This window comes from Chlorocebus sabaeus, chromosome 7 (genome assembly GCF_047675955.1).
Source record: "Chlorocebus sabaeus isolate Y175 chromosome 7, mChlSab1.0.hap1, whole genome shotgun sequence".
In the NCBI taxonomy this organism is placed as follows: Eukaryota; Metazoa; Chordata; class Mammalia; order Primates; family Cercopithecidae; genus Chlorocebus; species Chlorocebus sabaeus.
Genome location: NC_132910.1, coordinates 270833 through 291466, shown reverse-complemented (window position 1 = coordinate 291466; position 20634 = coordinate 270833). Strand labels below are relative to the sequence as shown.

General features: G+C 48.5%; 1 protein-coding gene across 4 annotated transcripts in view; it reads right to left on the bottom strand.

Moving 5' to 3' along the window:
• The window catches only part of LOC140708570 (uncharacterized), an 84820-nt gene that overhangs the window by 8451 nt on the left and 55735 nt on the right, over window positions 1-20634 (bottom strand). Inside the window, exon 5 of one of the 4 annotated variants that reach the window (XR_012093321.1) lies at window positions 6283-12040. The exons of the other annotated variants lie outside the window; for them this stretch is intronic. The gene's annotated coding sequence lies outside the window, so the exon portion shown is untranslated. Of the gene's footprint in view, window positions 1-6282; window positions 12041-20634 lie in introns of those variants that run through there. 4 annotated transcript variants of the gene reach the window in all.

Below are 20634 nucleotides of genomic sequence, written 5' to 3'. Positions count from 1 at the left end.
GCACCAGCGTTTCTCAGGAAGACCCCGGGCATGATAGGGTCCAGGGCAAGGGCTTCCTGGGATCCAGGACAGGGAACAAGAACCCATTTCCCGATCCTGTTGAATATGAATCGGCTAAGGGCCGATTCCCTCGGAGGACTGAGCACCGCCCCACAACACCTTGGTATGGGTATGTTATTACATACGTTGGGATGGGTCTGTTATTACATACGTTGGTATGGGTATGTTATTATATATGTTGGTATGGGTATGTTATTACCCATACCAAGGTAATAACAAGCCCATTACCAGCAGGAGGCTGGTGATGAAGACATGAGGACCAGATGAGCACGAGGGATCCTGACAGATCATCCCTGGCACCGAGCAAGGGGCGGACAGTACCCCCTGTTCCTGACGCATCAGCCCTGGCACTGAGCGAGGGGTGGCAGCACGGCCTGTGCCCCTGCAGATGCAGAGGGATGTGAGGGGGGCGCAGGCTGGGCTTGGAGGCTAACTCAACCACCTGCGCTTGCACTTCCGTTCCTCATGGCAGGGAGGTGAGGCACAGGCAGCATTAGGGCTCACCTTGCCCCCGGGCTGCACTTTTTTCTGCTTATGAGTCGTGCTCGCTTTACATGGACAGGCATAGCTATAATGATGGTTCCCTGATTATTTCGCTGCCTACATAAAGGGCTTTCAGAATTCACTTCCATCCTTAGGAAAGGCAGCCAACACCAGGCTGTCTCCCTTAAGATGCTATGTCTCATATGGGGAAAAAAAAAATCAAGAGAAATCAAATAAAGGCCATAAAATACATCAGTTTCAACACTAAAATTTAATAGTACGCTTTAAATTGAAGATGAGTTAAGTCACATTTCCAAACCTCTGAAAGCACGGTTACTGGGAGGGAATGGTTTGCAACACACAAACACAGCTCTGTAGAAGTGCCCAAGCTGGATGAAGGCTCAAACGTCAGTGCAAGGAGAAAGTCTGAACAAACTCTCTCCTGCCCTGCTGCTGTCCTCTTCCAAAACACACTGTTTATCTGTCAGTTTAGAACAAGGCCTAGGGAGGTGGGAGGCAGGCCTGGGAGGGTCACCTAGCATCCAAGCTCCTCACCCACACAACTGCGCTGAGCTGAGCAGTACACACAAACACAACTAATTCTCCCCAAAAAGAAGACAGAAGGCAGCACACTGCCACGCCAGGCACCCTGCAGATGAGAAGATTGAGGGGAGCCAGAGGTACCTTTAATCTTGCTTGCATGGTGGAGGGAGAGGAATAATGCCACTCACTTGAGTGTAGCACAATTCTTTCTAGCACTGAGTGGCAGAAAATAAAAGTTATAGATGCTTCCTCAGATAAATGTTTCTGAAGAACTGAACATAAATTATGTTCAGGAAATAGCATTATGAATGCCTCAAGTGCTTCTGTTTTCAATAATCCCAGAGTAATTCTATAAACCTGGGAATCAGTCTCACCCAACTCCAGGATCACGGCCCAGGTGACGTGGGCACACATATCCTGAAGCTCCAATGCTCAACTAAAGTGGGGCGAGTGAAAATGATCCTGGGTATAATTTACACGGACCCAGGAAGGTGGCTGAGCCCCAAACCCCTAAACCAGGAAGACCAGTGTCCTTCAGGGGCCTCACCTCTGTCCTTTCCCAGCCTCTGGGAACCACCACTCTGCTCTCTACTGACACAAACGCCCCTCCAAGGTACAACCAGGAAGATCATCATTCAAAACTGAGGAACGTGGCAGAACAAAGCTGTCAGGAGATTTTAATCACCGACACCACTTGTTACATGACCCAAAGATGATTAAAATCCCAGGCCCTTCACGACTGAATGTTATCTATACTTAAATGCATTTCATCACCATATTGGGGGGTTATTCCTTTGTTTTACTGCAAATATATCCAACTGCTGTAAAAGGAAAAGGCAATTTGTTAATGAAGCTTCTTGGAGTGTCTCAACAGGCCTCGAGGCAGGATAAAAGGCAGGACTTCCTGGCAGAAACGCTCAGTTCTGAGGTCAGGTGGAGTTCTTGAGCACCAACCAAGGCAAAATAAGGTCGAAGACCACACCACACTTTCCTCAATCACATCTTCATTCCACGTTTCCTTCTATTTCTCACGACTTCACTGGGAGAAATTGTGCTGAAAGAAAATGGAAACACACACATACATAGGAGACCCTACAGATGCTGAGAATGGGTGCAGCCGTCACAGTCCGAATGTCCTTTCAGGGCCATCTGACCTGGCTGGGATCCAAGTATCCAAGTGCAGGATTGTATGTCAGACCCGTGAAGCCAGGATTAAAGCCACTGAACGGCAGTTTTCCATCCCACGGAAACCAGCCTTGCTAGGGGCTTCCTCGGGGACCACCGACCTCACGCCACCACCCCTCAACTACTTCAACTAACCTACATCATGGCACAGGCCTCCCTAGGCAGACCAGCCCTGCCCAAGTCCTGCTTCATGGCAAACCCTACAGACAAACGTCCTTGGCCTCCTCCGGGAGGCTGTGCTCGGAAGGTGCCCTCATTTACTTCTGTGGCTCTGAGACATTTAACTAGAGCCCAACACATTTCTTCCTGTTCACATAGTATTGAGTTAAAAGATTTTTATGAGTAAACTTTCACTGGGAAAAATACCATTTCAGGAGCCCCAGTGACCACAGTGAAAATGTTTTTACCTTCCCTTACATGACATTGGCAACGCCAGGTCCAGGAAACGTTCTGGATCTCAGAGAACGGCATATCCACTCATAGTAAGTCTTGGTCTTGTTTCACAAGCTATCAAATGCTGCCCAGAAGCAGGAAAAACCCCACAATGTGGCAGGGAGGGGCGACCAGCGTGAGTTCTAAGGCCAGACCGCCCCGGGCCCGCTGACAGTGTGGCTTCAGGAGTTTCCTAAACCCTCTGCTCTCCAAGTTTCATGTCAGAAAAATGCAGTGATAACCGTGCCCACCTCGTTTAAATATATATACACACACACACACACACACACACATATATACAAATATATACACACACACACGCACATATATATACTCCAAAACTACAGCCCTATAAAGGTCATTAATTCTAGTTATCCTCAAGGCATTGAGCGATCAATAATGAGCCATCCCCCTGCTGCTGACCTGCCTCAGCCGCACCCTCCGGAAACCCCGCATCCACAACAGCCACACAGGATGAGGCCAGGGAAGGAGCAGGACTGTGTCTTGGGAACTTAAACTCTGGAAGCTGAGTTAAATCAGTGTCGCTCAAATCTTGTCACCAACTATCTTGTTAAATTGGGAGATTCCATCTCTGGGGATCTTGAAGGAACCTAAGGCTCTACATTGAGTGAGGTGAGCACTCGTGCTGCAATGAGACGGCAGGGAAAGCAACCGAATCTGGGGTCGCAGCTGCCTGAGGCTTGGGTCCCACCGGGAAAGTGGCACCAGGGCCCTCAGGACAGTGGCGGAGGTCCCAGGAGGCAAGTCCCGGCGCAGAGACTTATGAACCCAAAGATTGCTCCAGGGCCAGGAGGGGCTGCTGCGCTGACAGCCACGAGGCAGGTAGCCTTCAAGCTCCTCCAGCTGCCATCCTGCAGGCAGGGAGGACAGTGCCCAGACCACCCCGGGGCTCCCCCAGCCTGCCAGGCTAGTACTCTTACTCCAGCCACTGACAAGAGTCCCCATGTTGCAAACTAGGTTGAAACAGTGCCTCAGGCCTCGGGGCACATGCACACCCCCTGCAGGGCCACTTCTACCCAACACCTGGGGATGGCTATTCCCACACATCCTCAACTCACAGCAAAACTTAAAAATGAAAGTCGGAAGATACAGCTAGGAAACCAATACTCAAGAAGCAACTCCACGGTGACTCTTCCTAGAGCTATTGCTTTTGAACTTCTTTAAAAACATTTCCAGGGTGACTTCCTAGAGCTATTGCTATTGAAAATCTTTAAAATTCTTCATTTCAAAATTAGCTTTTATTACACTGTCTTCCCTATTCCACCAAGACTCTAGAAAACAAAACCATTACAATTTCCAATTCTATCTTATAGCAAGTTAGAAATACACGTTTCCTCAAAGGATTCTACGTGTTTCCTTGGCAATATCCTTTCCATACCCCATACTACTGCCCGCAACAGGGAAGGCTTTTCCAACCCAATCCAACCCAACCCAACCCAACCCAACCCAACCCAACCCAACCCAAGGGCCCTGAGACAGGCCCCTGACGAATCGTCTACAAACTCTTGAGACAGGCTTGCCCTGACAAATCATCTGCAAAACTCCATCTTCCATTAAAAACAGTACCGAAAATAAGCATATTACCACCTTTTAAAAATTACTGTAAAGTGGACAGTGTTCAGTTCTGTGAATTTCGGCACAAATATTCCCATAATCATCATCACACAAGCAGAACAGTCCAACAGACCCAAACCCACTCACGGGGTCTCATAAGCATACCCTCCCATTCCCAGCAACCACCCTCTCTGTGTTCTCCCATCCCCCGGGTCTGTCTTTTGCGAGTGTTGTCGCAAAACACTCGCAAAATCAGGATTTCCTGGGCATCATGCTTGGAGGTGCACCCGGGGTGTCCTGTGATGAACAGCCAGGCCTCGGGGCTGCTGGGTATATATTATTCCACGTATGGCTGTGGCACATTGTAACCTGTTTTGGGCAACTATAGACAGCGCTATTAACATCTGGGCACAGTTCTTCTTAAACATCAGCTTCTATTTCTCTAGGGTAAATACCCAGGATTGGGGTCACCAGGCCCCACGTTTGTGTGAGTTCAGTTTTGTAAGGAACTGCCAAGCTGTCTGCACCATGCTGAACCCCAGCATTGCACAGGAGTCCCGACTGCCTGTCCTCACCAGCACCTGGGGCTGTCGGAAGACCTTAGTCAGGCGCTCCACAGGGGTGTGAACAAATTCACTGCGGCTTCAGTGCACATCTCGGTGCAACCAGTCATGTTGAAGGTCATTTCAGATGCTTTCGGGCCATCCTCCCGTCCTTCTCAGCGAAGCATCTGTTCATGTCTCTTCCGCTTTTAAGTCAGGTGGTTTGTTCTCTGTCATGAGCCGTGGGAGTCCTGTGCATTCTGGATATGAGTCATTTGCCGGCTGCATGGTTCACAGAAATCTTCTCCCCGTCTATCAAAAATGTGTCTCTTCAATTCCCTAGGGGTGTCTTTTATATTAGAAGTTTAATTTTGATGAGTCTTACCTACTTGTTTTCTTCCTTGATTATGGATCATGGTATGGCTAAGAGCTCTCACCCTCAGTCTCCACAATTTCCCTTTCTTTTGTCGTTTGGTATTTTACATTCAGGGCTACGGTCCACCTTAATTTTCATACAGGAATTTCTCCCTGTTTTCACTCTTTTGCATACGGCTGTCCCATAATTCCAGCACCATTTGTTGAAAAGACTCAAATTCCACTGAACTGCTTTTGCGTCTTTGGATCTGTTCTGGACTCCACTCTGTCAGCTGACACGTGTGTCCATCCTGAGCATAATTTGTGACTTTAGTGGCTGTCTCTGTGAAAAAAGTAATTCTGTCTGGAAGCAAAAACCACATTAGAAATGCTCTAAATAAGATTCTTCCTGTTGTCAGGAGAGCAAAGCCACTGCCCTAAGCAGAGGTGAGGCCGCAATAGCTCCCAGGCACAACCTTAACACACAACGGGAAAGGGAATTCATTTCAAGGGCCACAACGTGAGACCAGCATAGCCATGAAAACTGCAATAATTTCACAACAGAATGAAATTCATAAAGAACTGCTGAGAAGCTTGTGATAAGTTACATAAATCACTGTTCCTTAAATTCTGACGGTTGACTAGAACAGAAATAGCTTCACGGTACAGTTCAAACAGGAGAAAGGTAGGTAGGGGTGGTTTCCACACCACACAGGGCCTGCAGGAAAGGGACACTCTTCCTCTAAACGGGAGATCCCGGGAGTGATGTGGTAAGCCATGGTGAGAGGCAAGGAACTGTGCAAGCCAGAGTCGCGGCCTTGGCCCCACCACGGAGCCTGTGTCCTTGAACGACGAGGCTCAAATGTCAGGCCAGGGCAACCGAGGCAGTTATCAGGGGACAAGAAAACGAGCGCACGGTGGAGGCAAAGGTCTGAAATTGCGCAGCAACTTCGAGTCAAGTGGGACAAACTGACTGAAAATACAGGTTCCAAAAACCATCACAGAGAGCTGTTCCTCGGCTCTGGAAAGGCTAAGGGACTAATGCCCACAATGAGCATCTGCTCCCAGAGACGACCCTGGTGACCTAAGGCCCAGAGACGACCCTGGTGACCTAAGGCCCAGCTCTTCCGAACCCGCGCCAAACCTCAGTGAGGAACTTTGTTGGTATCTTATGGCACATTGACATGTTCCCTTAAAATCTGGTATTTCATCAACAATGCAGGCGCCAGCTTTGACTCATACACATTTCAATTAAACAAGATAATTTACACCCTGACCATGCCAGGTAAGAGGTTTACTACAATCTTTAAACAGCCAGAGGCTACAGTCTGCTCCTACACAACACCATGTCTCTACAAGTACAATGGGTTTTTACTTTCCATGTCTTCACTTGCCTAGTGCTAGAAAGCAGATTAAAAACAGAAGGAACCCAGAAGCACTATTGAATGAGACTCAAATATCTTGCAGTCATCATCGTGATGAGACGTTTATTAAACAGAAATGTTCTCCCCTGTAGAAAGCAGCACATCAACACGCACTGATAACTGTCACCAGCATTCCAGATCATCTTCCCTTCCATGGCCACAGTGCAGGGCAATGGACCACGCACACCTGCAGACCCACGGAAAGCGGGTGACATGGCCGATTCTTGTAGCGAGCAGGCCAGGGTGCACTCAAAGTGCATCTCTTTCCAGAGGGCCTCCACGGAAAGTTACACATTTATTCCACGAGTTAATGGCACTGCACCAAACATTTCTGTAAGATTCTCTTAGCAAGCTTTTCCTTCTGCCTAAAATGTCCTGACACAAACTGAAAAAGCTCTTGGAGCTGCCAAAGACTTCAGTATCCCCTTAACTATTGTCATGCACGCCCGTGTAAAGAGACCACCAAACAGGCTTTGTGAGCACATGTCTGTTTATTTCACCTGGGTGCAGGCGGGCTGAGTCTGAAAAGAGTCAGCGAAGGGAGGTAAGTGTGGGGCTGTCTTATGGGATTTGGATAGGTAAAGGAATATTATCGTCAAAGGGGGCTTGTGCTCTGGTGGGCAGCAGTGGGGGGTCACAAGGTGCTCAGTGGAGGAGCTTTTTGAGCCAGGATGAGCCAGGAAAAGGAATTTCACACAGACACACAAAAAAACATTGCTTAAGGCAAGGACCGTCCATTTTCACTTATTTCTGGTAGAATGTTATCAGTTAAGTCCAGGCAGGGCATTTGCACTTTTGTGATTCTTCAGTTACTTCAGGCCATCTGGGCGTATATACGTGCAAGTCACAGGGGATGCGATGGCTTGGCTTGGGCTCAGAGGCTTGACAACCATAGTCTTTACTTTTAAGGTGTGGGGTAAGATCATATAATCCCCAACTAAGCTCCTGATGCTGTGTGAGGCATCCAGCAACAGCACGTTCCATTCCTGGATTACATTTGACTCAAGAGTCCACAGTGAGAACGATTTCTGGTGAATGAAACACCAGGCAGGAGGGTGATTCTGCTGGGCAGCTCTTCACACACAGCCCAGGAGCTGAGGGGAGAGGAAGAGGCCCACGCGCGTCCACCGTGCTCACGCCCCCTTGGAATGCGCCCCACTCCTAGAGACCCGGACCCAAGAGAAATCTGACCTAAAAATGGGCAAACCCTCACTTTGGCAGAGAGACAGGGACTCGGGGCCACAACTTGACCTCAGAGCAACACAAGTGCAGACACAGCACCCCAGGACACCCTCCCCACCCAAATTCAAGGAGGAAAACCAACCCCCGCCCCCTTGCGGAAACCCCCGGCTGCTGGAGCAGACACCTGCCGGCGTGTGCAGCCTCTGCCGTCCCACATTCCGGGCTCAGCACCTGTGCCTCAGCCCTGGCACTGCTCACCACACCCACAGGTGTGCCAAGAGGGGCACGTCCCAAGATCTCCACAGCACCAAAGCCTGCAAGGCAAAGGGGCCGCTCCCTCCAGCAGGAGTCCAGAAGCACACACTGCACCAGCGTCAAGGCGTGAGAATTCTCCCCTCGGTCTCCGAGTCTCCAGTCTGTTGCCCGCCAGGGTCTTCTGCCAATGGCAAGGCCCAAGCTGGGCGGCACGTTTGGTTCTCACCATTTCCCTTGTCAAGATCAATACTGCAAACATATCCAATTCATCCTGCCACTAAAAAGGAAATAATCCGCCATCTCCATCACAAATGATGCAACCAGGTTTCCATTACTGGGGTGTTCCCCCCCCCCTCTATTTTGAGATGGAGTTTCTGCTCTGTCTCCCAGGATGCAGTGCAGTGGCGCCATCTCGGCTCACTGCAACCTCTGCCTCCCGGGTACAAGTGATTCTCCTGCCTCAGCCTCCCAAGTAGCTGGGATTACAAGGTGCCTGTCACCATGCCCGGCTAATTTTCATATTTTCAGTACAGACGGGGTTTCACCATGTTGACCAGGCTGGTCTGGAACTCGTAACCTCAGGGGATCCACCTGCCTCCTCCTCTCAAAGTGCTGGAGTTACAGGCGTAAGCCACCAGGCCCAACCATTACTGGTGTAATTTCTAAGCCACTCTCTCACACCCACTCCCTTTTTTTTTTTTTTTTTTTTTTTTTAAAGAACCAGCTTTATGGCTATATTTTTTCCCAGAGAACCAGTTACCCATTTCAAGTACAAATAAGACACCATGTTTAAAAACCAAAAATGCCAATTTGCACAGAAGTCTCCAAATACCTAGTTGACTTGAGCCTTGAGAATAACATCAAGCTGTTGGCTGAATACAACTTCCCTTTCCATCTGTCTGCTTGTGAGTTAGACACAAGGACGAAGCCACGAGCTAGGGACATAAAGGCAGGAAGCAACAAGGCAGCCGAGACTCCAAATAAAAGCTCGAAGGACCAACACAAATGCACCACACCCTGCACACCCTCCTCTCCTTCCTTTTCAGAATTTCCAGAGGATGAAACAGGGACCTCCTCAGACGTCCCACAGTGCAGGCGGCCAGAGGGGAAGGCGGCAGCAGCCTGAATGAGGTGACCAGGAAATCACATTCCACAGACAGAAATTCTCCATGTGCTTTACATCCTCTGTCTCTGAAGAACTATGCTAGCCTAACAGTCGCTAGAAAACCACCTTCAAGTGTCATTTCCCCTTTCAAGCCAAGAAAACAGTGGCGGGGCATGAGTGAAAAACATAGCCATATGTTCTGGGGTATTAAATAAGGTTTTTTCTGTTATAAACGTGTAATTTTACATTCTCAGTTTTCTGTATAATTGATATGCTTCCTAATTAGCAGACATAGTAATAAAAAGTGAATTCCAAGTGTAAGATCAGAGGACCCGTTCACATGGCTTCAGGTTCTACTATTGTGTTTCAACTTAAGAAAATGGTTCTGTGCGTTGGTAACAAGGCCTGAGAGTCTGTGTGTGAGTCTGTGTGGCTGTAATCGGGGTTCGTGTTGGCTCGGTACCAGAGGATGTTACACTGTTACATTATCTTCTACAAAAAATCCTGAAAAAATGAAGGCTGAATAGACATACACACCCTCCAAAAACAATCCAAATGTCCACCGATATGAAAAACAGATGAATTACGGTTTCCATCATGGAATATTCCTCAGCAGTGAAAACAAACTATAGCCACAGGTGCCAACTAGGATAAAGAAAACCTTTTAAACACGTTTAAAGTGAACTGACTAGGCGGAATTCCTCGATTACAGGCATCTGCTCCAAAAGGGTACTGTTCTGAATCCTGTGATGTAGAATGATAGTCAGCAACCCTGTTTTGCGGCACATCTAGAAAAAAAGCAAAATAATGACTACACAATTTTAAATTCTTTGTAAATTGTAACTATTACTATGAAAATTCTAAAAATGTGAAAATCTTCCCAACTGTTGTTGGACAAGCTTCAAAATAAATACCCTGGCATTGCTTGCCACACCCACAGGTGTGCCAAAATAAATGAAAATATAGCCTAAGTTAGTAGAATCGAAACCTGAAGATGTACGAGCCGTCCCCCTGCCTCGCTATCTATACATCGTGTAGAAATTTAAGAGCAGGTAGTGACACTGCAATGCAAGGCTCAAACCAACTGGGTATTTGGAAACTTCTGTGCAAATTAGCATTTTTGGTTTTTAAACACGGTGTTATTTGTACTTCAAACAGGTAACTTTTTGATTCCCTTGGAAAAAATATAGCCATAAACCTGGTCTAAAAAAAAATACGGGAGTGAGTATGAGAGAGAGTAGCTTAGAAATTTTAAAAGTATCAGCAGGGAGCAGTGGCTCATGCCTGTAATCCCAGCACTTTGAGAGGCAGGCCCAAGGGGCCTTTGAAGACACCGGTCTCCTCTTCTGCCTTCCTGCTGGACTGACCCCAGGATATTCACTGGATTTCCACCCCTGTCTCATTTAACATCCCAAGGATGGTCTTCATCCTCATCTGGGGCTCAGCTCTGCCCCAATTTCTTAAATCTCTGCCTTCAGAACCTGAAAACACCCACGCCCAGGGTCACCCTAAGTCCACGTTTACCCCAGAGAGTCCCAATTTTATGTTTTCCCACCATCGCCTTAGTGATAATTTATCCTGTCAATTCCAACTGCCTTCACACCTCACCCCTGCTGTCTCCCAGCAGACCCCACTCAGATGCACATGCCCCAGACCCCACACCCAGGTCTGTGCATGCTGCCCTGCTCTGCCCATGTGGGGACCACCTCTCTTTCTTGAGGAATCAGCTGGCGATCATCTCCTTGTGGAGGGCTGCCCTGACTTCCAACTCTCTTCAGCAAAGGCAGAAGCCATCCTCTGTACTTCCCCAAAACTCAGGCCAAGTACGAAGATGGCACAGATGCTGTGTCTGGGATGCCATAGGCAGGGTCCCCAGATGCTCTGCACATGGCCCGGGGCACCACCTGAACATAGCAAGTGCTGAAGAAACAAAACTGACATGTGCTGACCTCTGATAGGGCCTCCTTCACCATCCACATCTGTCTCCCCTCTGGACAGCAAAATCCACAAGACACGGAGGGCTTGTCTCACTCATCTTCAAACTCCCAGAGTCACCCTGGTAGGTAAAGGGGACTCAAATGTCTTCTGAAGGAAGCGGCTGGTTAGCTGCCAAGTTAAAGGGCCTCTGAAATTCAGAGCTCTGCATAGGAGTCCAGCACACTTTATTATGAATGACTCCAACCACGGCAGAAGTGGCCGTGGAACCAGTGCTAACCAATTCAGGGTTTGTTCACTGTTTCTCAGTTAATTATCACAACTCATTCTCACAGAGCAGCTGCGCACAGATCCTCAGACGTCTACACAGAGTGGGACGATGGCGCCGAGTCACGTGAACGTCCTGTTGCAGACTGGGAGACACCGGTCAGACACGGACCCAGGCAGAGCACAGACCTCACGTTAAATCTGCTCCCTGTAAACAGCACTCCCTGCCAGGCCCTTTCCTATCCACACAGCTTCTACAAATTCAACTCTCACACCTGACACCTAAGAATACTGCACACCCCCATGTGAACGCCCCATTTACCTCCCAAAATGACCCGGCATGGCCGAGTACAAAAAATGTCAACATAAGGGAACTGGAGGGCATGTGGGGCTTTCTCGAGTCCCTGCTGCCTCCTGATGGGAGGGCCCAATGCTTCACACCCCTAGGGAAGGGCGGGTCTCTTCGGCCCCCTGACTTTGACCTGGAGCTTAAATCAGCATTAACTAATTTCACTTTCCAGGACCAACTTCAAAGGCCTGCAAAGCCAGAGAAGGGAGAGGAGATGGAACACGCCCTCACCTCAGATCTGCCGCCAGCACGCACTTCTCAGATGCATCCCAAGGTGCACAGCGTGTCCGATGCCTGTTTCACATCCACCGACCTGCAGGTCTTCTATGTGGCATCAGCCTCTTGGGCACTGGAACCAAGAGGTATAACGGCAAGTCCCCTATGCAGCAAAGGTGAGGAAAAGGGACCCAATGCAATGGAACTTTCCTTTTTCTGACAGTCTCAAAACAGAAGGAAAATACTGTACAGCCAACTTCCCCTCACACAGGTTTATTTACCTGTGACTCAGAGGCCATGACAGACAACTTCAGGTTCTCACCGATTCCTATTTTCCCCATCCAGGAAGCCTTGGTTTTTAATATCGTACAAACTTGCCATTTTGTAGGCCAAAAACAGCAAATACTGGCAGTTTCCTACAGTTCAACTGAATAAAATATGATCATGGCCTTTTGTGAAACCATGACAAAAAGGTGGATATCTCAATATGTGTTTCCAGACTGGCTTTGTTCCTGAAGCACTAACTCTGTTCACTCAGGATTTTAGACACTGAAGAATAAACATCAGTATCCCACCAACAAAACCAAAAGGATGAAATAATTTTGCATCCACCTTGGAGCCTTTTTAGGACAAGGCAGGACACAAACTTTTAAAAAGCTGCAGTTGTCCCTCTGTATACACAGGGACATGGATTCCAGAACACCCCCCGAGTTTACCCAAATCTACGTATCCACAGGACTCGGCGACCACCCTATGGAACCGCATGTAGGAAACATCAGCCCTCCACAAAGCCAGGTTTTTTCAGTAAGGATTGGTTGGAAAATAATTAACATAAGTGATCCTTCGAAGCTCAAAACCCATGTTGTTCAGGGTCAGCTGCATTTATTACTTGTGTCATATCTGAGGCCTGAAAGCTATCATTCTTGATACCTTAACGTGATGGTTAACAAACTAACTGTTCTGATTAGAAAGAGGAAAAAGCTTATTTTTAAGCTGACAATGAGAGTGGTTGTGCTACGGTGAACAGAGAACAGACCTAAGCAAGCACCAAGGCTGGGGTGACTACCTGTGCTCAGACCCACCAGGGCGTGTTCCTCCATCTCCCTCTGCTGAAAGGGATAACCGCTTCTCCTCCACGAGTAAAGGGCCTTTTTTAAATATTCACACGAGAAGTGCTATGAAAAGCTGAAAGGTCACAGATAATATTTTTAAAAATAAACATTTACATAAGCATTTAACAAGCCCATTATGATAAAAAAAAAAAAAAAAAAAAAGGTATTAAGTTCTTGGGTGTGGTGGCTCATGGCCGTAATCCCAGCACTTTGGGTGGCCGAGGTGGGTGCATCACCTGAGGTCGAGAGTTTAAGACCAACCTGGCCAACATGGTGAAACCCCGTCTCTAACAAAAATACGAAAATTAGCCAGGCATGGTGGCAGACGCCTATAGCCCCAGTTACTTGGGAGGCTGAGGGAGGAGAATCACTTCAACCTGGGAGGGAGAGTTTGCAATCAGCCAAGATCATGTCATTGCACTTCAGCCTAGGCATTGAGTGTGAAACTCCATCCCAAAAAGAAAAAAAAAATTATAAAGTTTTCCTTCTAATGAACCTATCATTCAGCCACCGAGGTTTACTATAGCTACTTATTCAACCATGAGATACACCACAGGAGATATAGGCGAACAGGACACAGTTCTTCCCTGAAAGAAGGCTGCACCCTCAACAGAAGGGAGGCGCACACTCCGAATGGAATCGGCATAGGGAACAGATGCTGCTGCAGGTGGAACTGGCTGCACAGAGCACCCGCTCAAGTGTCTGAGAAACAAGGAGCCGTTGATGCCATCACCTTCCATACCTGAGCTGGGGTAGTGGGGAGCCTGTCATCACCACCACCACCACCACCGGGACAAAGAGCCCCAGAACCACACAACGAGCTTACAAACTCACCGAGGCGATGACCGAGCAATGTGCGTGGAGTGATGCGAACACGCAGACGTCAGGGCCACGCGCGGCGTTGGTTTTGTGCATCAAACTGAGCGTGCCCAGGGTGCCCAGATGGCTGGTTCTGCATTATTTCTGTGAGATGCATGTTTGCCTCTGGACTGAGTTGGAGACCCATCCTCGCCGGTGTGGGGGGCACCACCCTATCCACCCAGGGCCCGAGTGAAACAGCAAGGTGGGGAAAACTGGGTTCACTCCACCTGTCTGGCTGACGGGCCAGTGACATTTGTCTTCTGCAGCCCGTGCTCCTGGGTCTCAGCTCCGCAGACCCGGGTGGGATCTGCACCCTCCGCTTCTCAAGTCTTCAAGCCACACTCTCCCAGGATTCTAGCTTGTAGGCTGTGGGTCCTGGGGCTTCTTGGACTCTGTAGCCCCTGCAACAGCCCTCCCGCTGGAGACACATGCACACCCGGCTGGCTGTCTCTCTGGAGAGCCCTGACCAGAAGCCACCCCTAAAAGTGGTCTTCAGAGTTTCTTTCTAACCCTAAGATCCTAGCGCCCCTCCTTCAATTCTAGGCGGAAAGGTGAATGGAGACCAATGGACAGAGTTGTGTGCGAGGACACGCCAGGCAGCAGCACTGGGCAGGAGGGCACTAACGCTCACTAAGCAAAGAATCAATGTTGCTTGCCACAAAAATGAGAATCGTCGAGATTTCTTCAAACAGAAATGAGTTTGTTTCATGATTTGCTCTTAATACATAAGAAAGCATAAAAGTAGGCCTATTAACAACTACATAAGTCTTTAGAGGCCCTTGAACTACTTGTGTCCCTTTGTGTTTTTATACAAAATAAGCCTGAGGTTAAAGAGAATAACATCACTGGCCACAGCTGGGGCCACGCGAGGACAGAGCTTACACCCCCTGAGGTCCCTGGGTGCCCCGAGTCCTTCCCTTGCTATTTATGGAAATATGGGAGAAACCAGGAGGTCTGAGCACGGACCTGGCCGTGCTCCCAGGGGCCGAGGAAAGCACGCATCTGTCCAGTCTTCCCTCCACCCCGCGGTTCCCTCCTACCCAGACACTTGGGCTGACGCGGCTAATGCACTCAGCAGCGCCATCATTAAACGTTTAGCTTCGCATCACGAGGGCCTCCTCTGACCACTCCTGAACCTACAGTCAGCACTAGTCTACAGGACACGCGTGGACAAGGTTGATGGATCACGGCCTCCAACGAAGAAGATGCCAGGCAAGGAGTCGGAGAGCCGGGGATGGAGCAATACTCACCCACGGAGGCAAAGGCCAACAGCGGCCACCACCGAGGACCTCCCTTCCCACCCTGAGGGCAGCTCACCCAGGGAAACGAAGGCCGACCCCGGCCACCACTGAGGGCCTCAAGGGCTCTCCCCACCCTGAAGGCGGCTGCGATCACATTTCTCATCGCACCAAGAGACCCGTGTACTGAGCACAAACCTTTTCAACCTTCGAATCAATAAGGAATCACAACACGGACATTCCCTCAATCCAAATGGCCAGCCCACAAAACAGACACGCAATCAAACACGTTTCCTGTGGGAAAATCAGTCAGTCCCTGGGGCCTCGCGCCAGGGATGGGGGAGCAACATGAGGAGATGCCGCAGCCCCAGCCTGGCTCTTCCCTCTACAGCTCCTTTTCCCTCCTCTTCCCACCACCCCTTCCCACCCCCTCCTAGCCTCAGAGGCTCCTTCCTCAAATTCTCTCCCCTTGATGAAGTCATTCATGCCCAAAATACAAGGCAAAGTCATGGGGGCTCAAGAGAAAATCCATACCGTGGCTCGCGTTTTAGATTCTCATAAGTTTGAGAATAACCAAGCAAGAATCTTTGGCATCTGAATGTGGTCTGAATGCATCTGAGCTCAATGTCTGGCACTGGCCCGGAGTGGATCATGGGTGTTTCGGACATCTTCGTAACTCTACACCAATTATTTTGAAACACACTAGCAGAAAAGAACCATGTGAATAGCTACTTCTCAGTTAAAAGTAGGAAAAGACTCGAAAAGTTGCCCTCAAGGAACATCCTTCCCACGAGGTGTTTCTGCATCGGGCCCTTCAGGCACAGACAAGGCCCCCGGGCCCAACTTCCTCATCCCTGCATCATAAAGCAGCAAAGACGGTGGGGAATAAAGCAAGTGAAGGAGTCAGTCCCACACAAAACGGGCTCCAGAAGCCACAGCCACTCTCCCAGTGTGGGAGCCAAGTTCAGAGACCTGGAAACACCAGCGTTCCCAGGGAGGAGGACAGAACAAGTCATTTCCCCCTAGTTTAGGGAGACACCACCCCACGTCCTCCGGCCTTAATAGAAGAGAAACTTCACATAAATGATTTCAATGACTCCACCACCCACAGAAAGTGGGCTAAGGGCTAACACACCCATTTAAATGCCTGGCAAAAACACATTAAATGAACACGCAGATAAACAAGGTTCTCGTGTTATCCACGAAATAGTCAGAAACAAATCCAGTAAGCAATCTCTTTGCAATCAAAAGACCAATTCAGAGGTGCAGATTAAAAAGAAACATACAACTGAACCCTTAATACACACCAAGAACCAAGTTCCACGGAAGTGTTATCACATCACCACCTCCCAGCTGCAGGAAGCAGCACTGGCCACTGACCAGCTGTGCACTCGTGGGTCAGTGAATGAATGGCAGTGCTGTCCAGGACAACGATGAGATGTTAACCTGAAAAGGGCAAAATGGCAGAGGCTGGAGGGACCTTCCAGGTAACCCGGCCCCTCAGTGGACAGAGGACCCCCGTAGGGCCACAGAGCCCAGAGCCCCAGTGTGTTCGGGGCAAGCACTCAACTGCAACCCTGATGATGCCCGAACGCCTTCTGCCCTTCTATGTCTCTGCCCCACTAACAGGGAATCCATAAATGCTAAGGAAATGTAATGCATTTCACAATACATGTAGATTTTTATCAAATTAAAGATAAACAGTGACAAACTTTGAGAATTAACCAAAATATAGTTCAGTGAATGCCCAAACTCAAAGCTAGTCTCCAAGAGATGATAAGCTGTGTGTGGTGGTTAACGCCTGTAAATCCCAGCAGTTGGGGAGGCTGAGGCAGGAGAATCACTTGAGCCTAGAAGGTTGAGGGTGCAGTGAGCTGTCATTGTACTACTGCACCCAACCTGAGAAACAGAGTGAGACTGTCAAAAACAAACAAATAAAAACAAATTAAAGGAGTTCAAATGAATTCACCCATACCCTTTAAATTTTCATTTGGGTACATGGGGTGATCGAGTTCCTTTTTCCCTTGCAATATATGAATAATCTAAATATTAAATATAATCTAACAATTAAATGGGAAAATTTAATTATTTTCCCATTTTATTATTTCCTATCTCAGGGAAAAAGTTAAAATTATTCCCTGTTTCAGGGAAAAAGCTAAAAATCATTTTAAACCTTCCTCCCACAAAACAGTATACTCAGTCATCTCTATCTGCTTTATCATGTGGAATTCAGCTTCACATGTCTACAATACAGTTTTTGTTAAACAGCGTTTATGTAGACAGGCAAGAGAAAGAAACATTTTGTCTATGTAGAAGCAGCAGAAGACATGTTTTAACAGAAAAGGGAGAAGATACCACCGTGTGAATCTGGAAATTCTGTCCTCATCTTGTTCACACACACAGAAAACACCCAAGCACGTGCCTAGTGTCCAACAGGAGCACAGAAAGGACGAGGATCCCTCCAGTTGTTTAATGACCAGCCCCCATATGTCACCGCCACATAACAAAATCCGCACGGCAACTTCAGCACGTTTCATTCACGATTTCACGGAAATCAGGCTGAAGAACATACAGATGTTTTGCCCACATTTAAAAATCCAAGTGTGGGATTCACAGAAATAAAACACATTATGGGTTCACTTAACTTTTCCAAATTGTTACTTGGAGAAACCTATAAATTTCTTGTCAGTTACATCCTTAAGTTTTTCAATAATTTTTAAATGCAAAGGTCAGGCAAGACTTGTAAAGAGGTTCACACATACGGCCCGGTGCGGTGGCTCACACCTATAATCCCAGCACTTTGGGAGGCCGAGGTGGGCAGATCACGAGGTCAGGAAACCGAGACCATCCTGGCTAACACGGTGAAACCCCGTCTCTACTAAAAATACAATTAGCCAGGCGTGGTGGCAGGTGCCTGTAGTCCCAGCTACTTGGGAGGCTGAGGCTGGAGAATGGCATGAACCCGGGAGGCAGAGCTTGCAGTGAGCTGAGATCGTACCACCGCACTCCAGCCTGGGTGACAGAGGGAAACTGTCTCAAAAAAAAAAAAAAAAAAAAAAAAAAGGAGGTACACACACGCATCCACATTCTTCTCTCAGGGAGACGGGCCCTTTTTTAAGATTCCAGATGTAAATGTGGTTGTCACCCTGCCTTTGAGAGGATGGGCTGTGTTTTAAGGGTGAACACACTTTCCTCCATGCACCAAGGATGCACCATGGCGGACAGTGCTGCCACCGCCTGCCCAGTCTCTGCTCAGGGTGGGGCAAGGGGAGCTCATCTGTCTCCTGTGTACACCATCAACAGGCCAGGTGCTCAGAAGAGGGCTTCCAGGACTCGCTGTAGGCATTCGTTAGCAGGGCAGGCAGTGCCTCGTGCTGGTGGGCATCCAACAGTAAGGGGCTCTTGCACTTCACTCTCCGGGCCCTGCTCCAGACAGAGGGGAAAGAGACACTGTATCATAACTCATGTGTATTTATAGACACACAGAGACAGTGCAGTGCAAGGTGCAGAACTAGAAGGAATCATGGAAATAAGAGGAAAGACATTTGGTTACGACTGGCAGAGCCACCTCAAGCCTCGGCACTTCCTGCCGGAGCTCTCACTGACCAGACTCCTCCAGGGTCACTGCCACTGCCTTGCCCAGCTCATGACATGGCAGACAGTGACAGAGCCTCAGAACAACCTCCCACTCCTTCCTCACCAGCCCAGGGGACAAGCTATTCATGAGCAGGAACACAGAGGTGACTGAGCAGAAAGGGGGACAGGAACAATGGCCGCGGGTATGCAGATATTGCGGGGCACCCCAGCAGCCCTTTCCATCTTAAAGAGGACGGCCACGGGTGTGCGGATGCTCCCACGTGACCCAGCCGTCCTTTCCACCTTATAGGGGAATGGCCACGGGTGTGCGGATATTCCCGGGTGCCCCAGAGCCCTTTTCATCTTAAGGAGATTTTCACAGTCTCATATCAGTCTCCAAACTATTCAGTGAGGTTGGAGGAGTATCACTGTGGACCAACATTGATTGGCACCAAGTAAGGGCAATTTTATAACCATGTCTCAACCATGAAACAATCAGGTCTTTGGCTATCTGGTCTAAGCTTTTTCTGTAACAAAGTTGGATAATTAAGTTGAACTTGGGTTTTCCAAAGCTTGTTACAGAAACCACATCTTCCTAGGTGTGGCTCTGTGGTGTCACGTGCACACATCAGTAGCCAGGCTTGCCAAGACTCACGGCACGTTACACGTTCACCTGAGAAGGCTGCTCAATCACTGAGGGCTCTGGCGTGCTCTGAAATGAATTTGCCACTTCAGTCTACACTCTACTCCCTCGTTTGGTTAAAGAAACCCAAAAAGCAGAATTTGTTTTGGCCAATCGTCTGCTGACCCAACTGCAGAGGTTTTAATTAGAGTACTTTCATTGCATCATAGTAAGCAAAGTCATATAGATCAACTCATTATTGCTACTCCAAAGGTTTAGTAAATCTCCAGATAATCAGGCAAACATTTTAAGAAGCTACATTAAGGTTTACAATACTCAAAATTTAAAACTACATCTATGCTTCAAAAAACCACCATTCCCATTTTAGATGGCCAAATGCATATAAGAAAGAAACCTACTGAGTGCATTTTTTGGGTAATCTTATGGAGAAACTGCCACTTTAAAAATGGCTCTAGTTCCTGGCTCCAGATGGGTGTGGTGGGTTGTCTCACTCAATTTCAACTCCACCTGAAGCTGGGACACTAGAAATCCATTCCCAGACTCCAGGGCGCAAGAATTCCCACTTCTGGAAACAGCCTGGAATGCAGACCTGTAGCAGAGAATTCTTTCCTGCCCACCCTAACCGTCCTCTGTGGAAGGCAACAGTCAAAGACAAGTCCACCCCCCTAGGCACAACTGCACCACAAAGAACCATTTCAAGGTGGGAGGTGATTGATCAGTGGGAACAGGCAGTTTAGCTAATCACTTATAAGGCACAGAACGGGGGTTTGAAGGCCTGTGTCTGGCCTTGTTCTCGGTAAATGATCATCTGCAAGTCAGCCTAAACCACATGGGAAGGGGCTTCTTGCAGTAAAAGTGCGGGCGCAGTTGTGGGGAGGGGGAATGTCTTAACCACCACTGTTTTACAGGATCACAGGGCTCAGGAAATGTTCAGTATTGTCACACACCAAGGTTTTTACAGTCTGAAGAAAACTACAGTCCTAAGGTGTCAGTTCTCAATGCCTCAAGTTCCTCCTGCTAAGATTTCCCAGAGGGTCTCCACTTCTTGCACCGAACTACAACTTGCACAGGCACCTGCGTCTTCCTCCTGCAGCAAATACAGATGAGAAGCTGTGGCTCTGCTGCAGTAATGATGCCATGTAGCCCTAACACCACAGCAGAGCAATGGCTCTGGCCTGAATGTCCCCAAAACCTCATGCTGAAACCATCTCCGGTGGGATACATTAAGAGATGGGGACTTTGGGAGGTCCTGCTCTCAGGACTGGGGTTGGTATCCTTGTTGGAGGTCTGGAGGAGC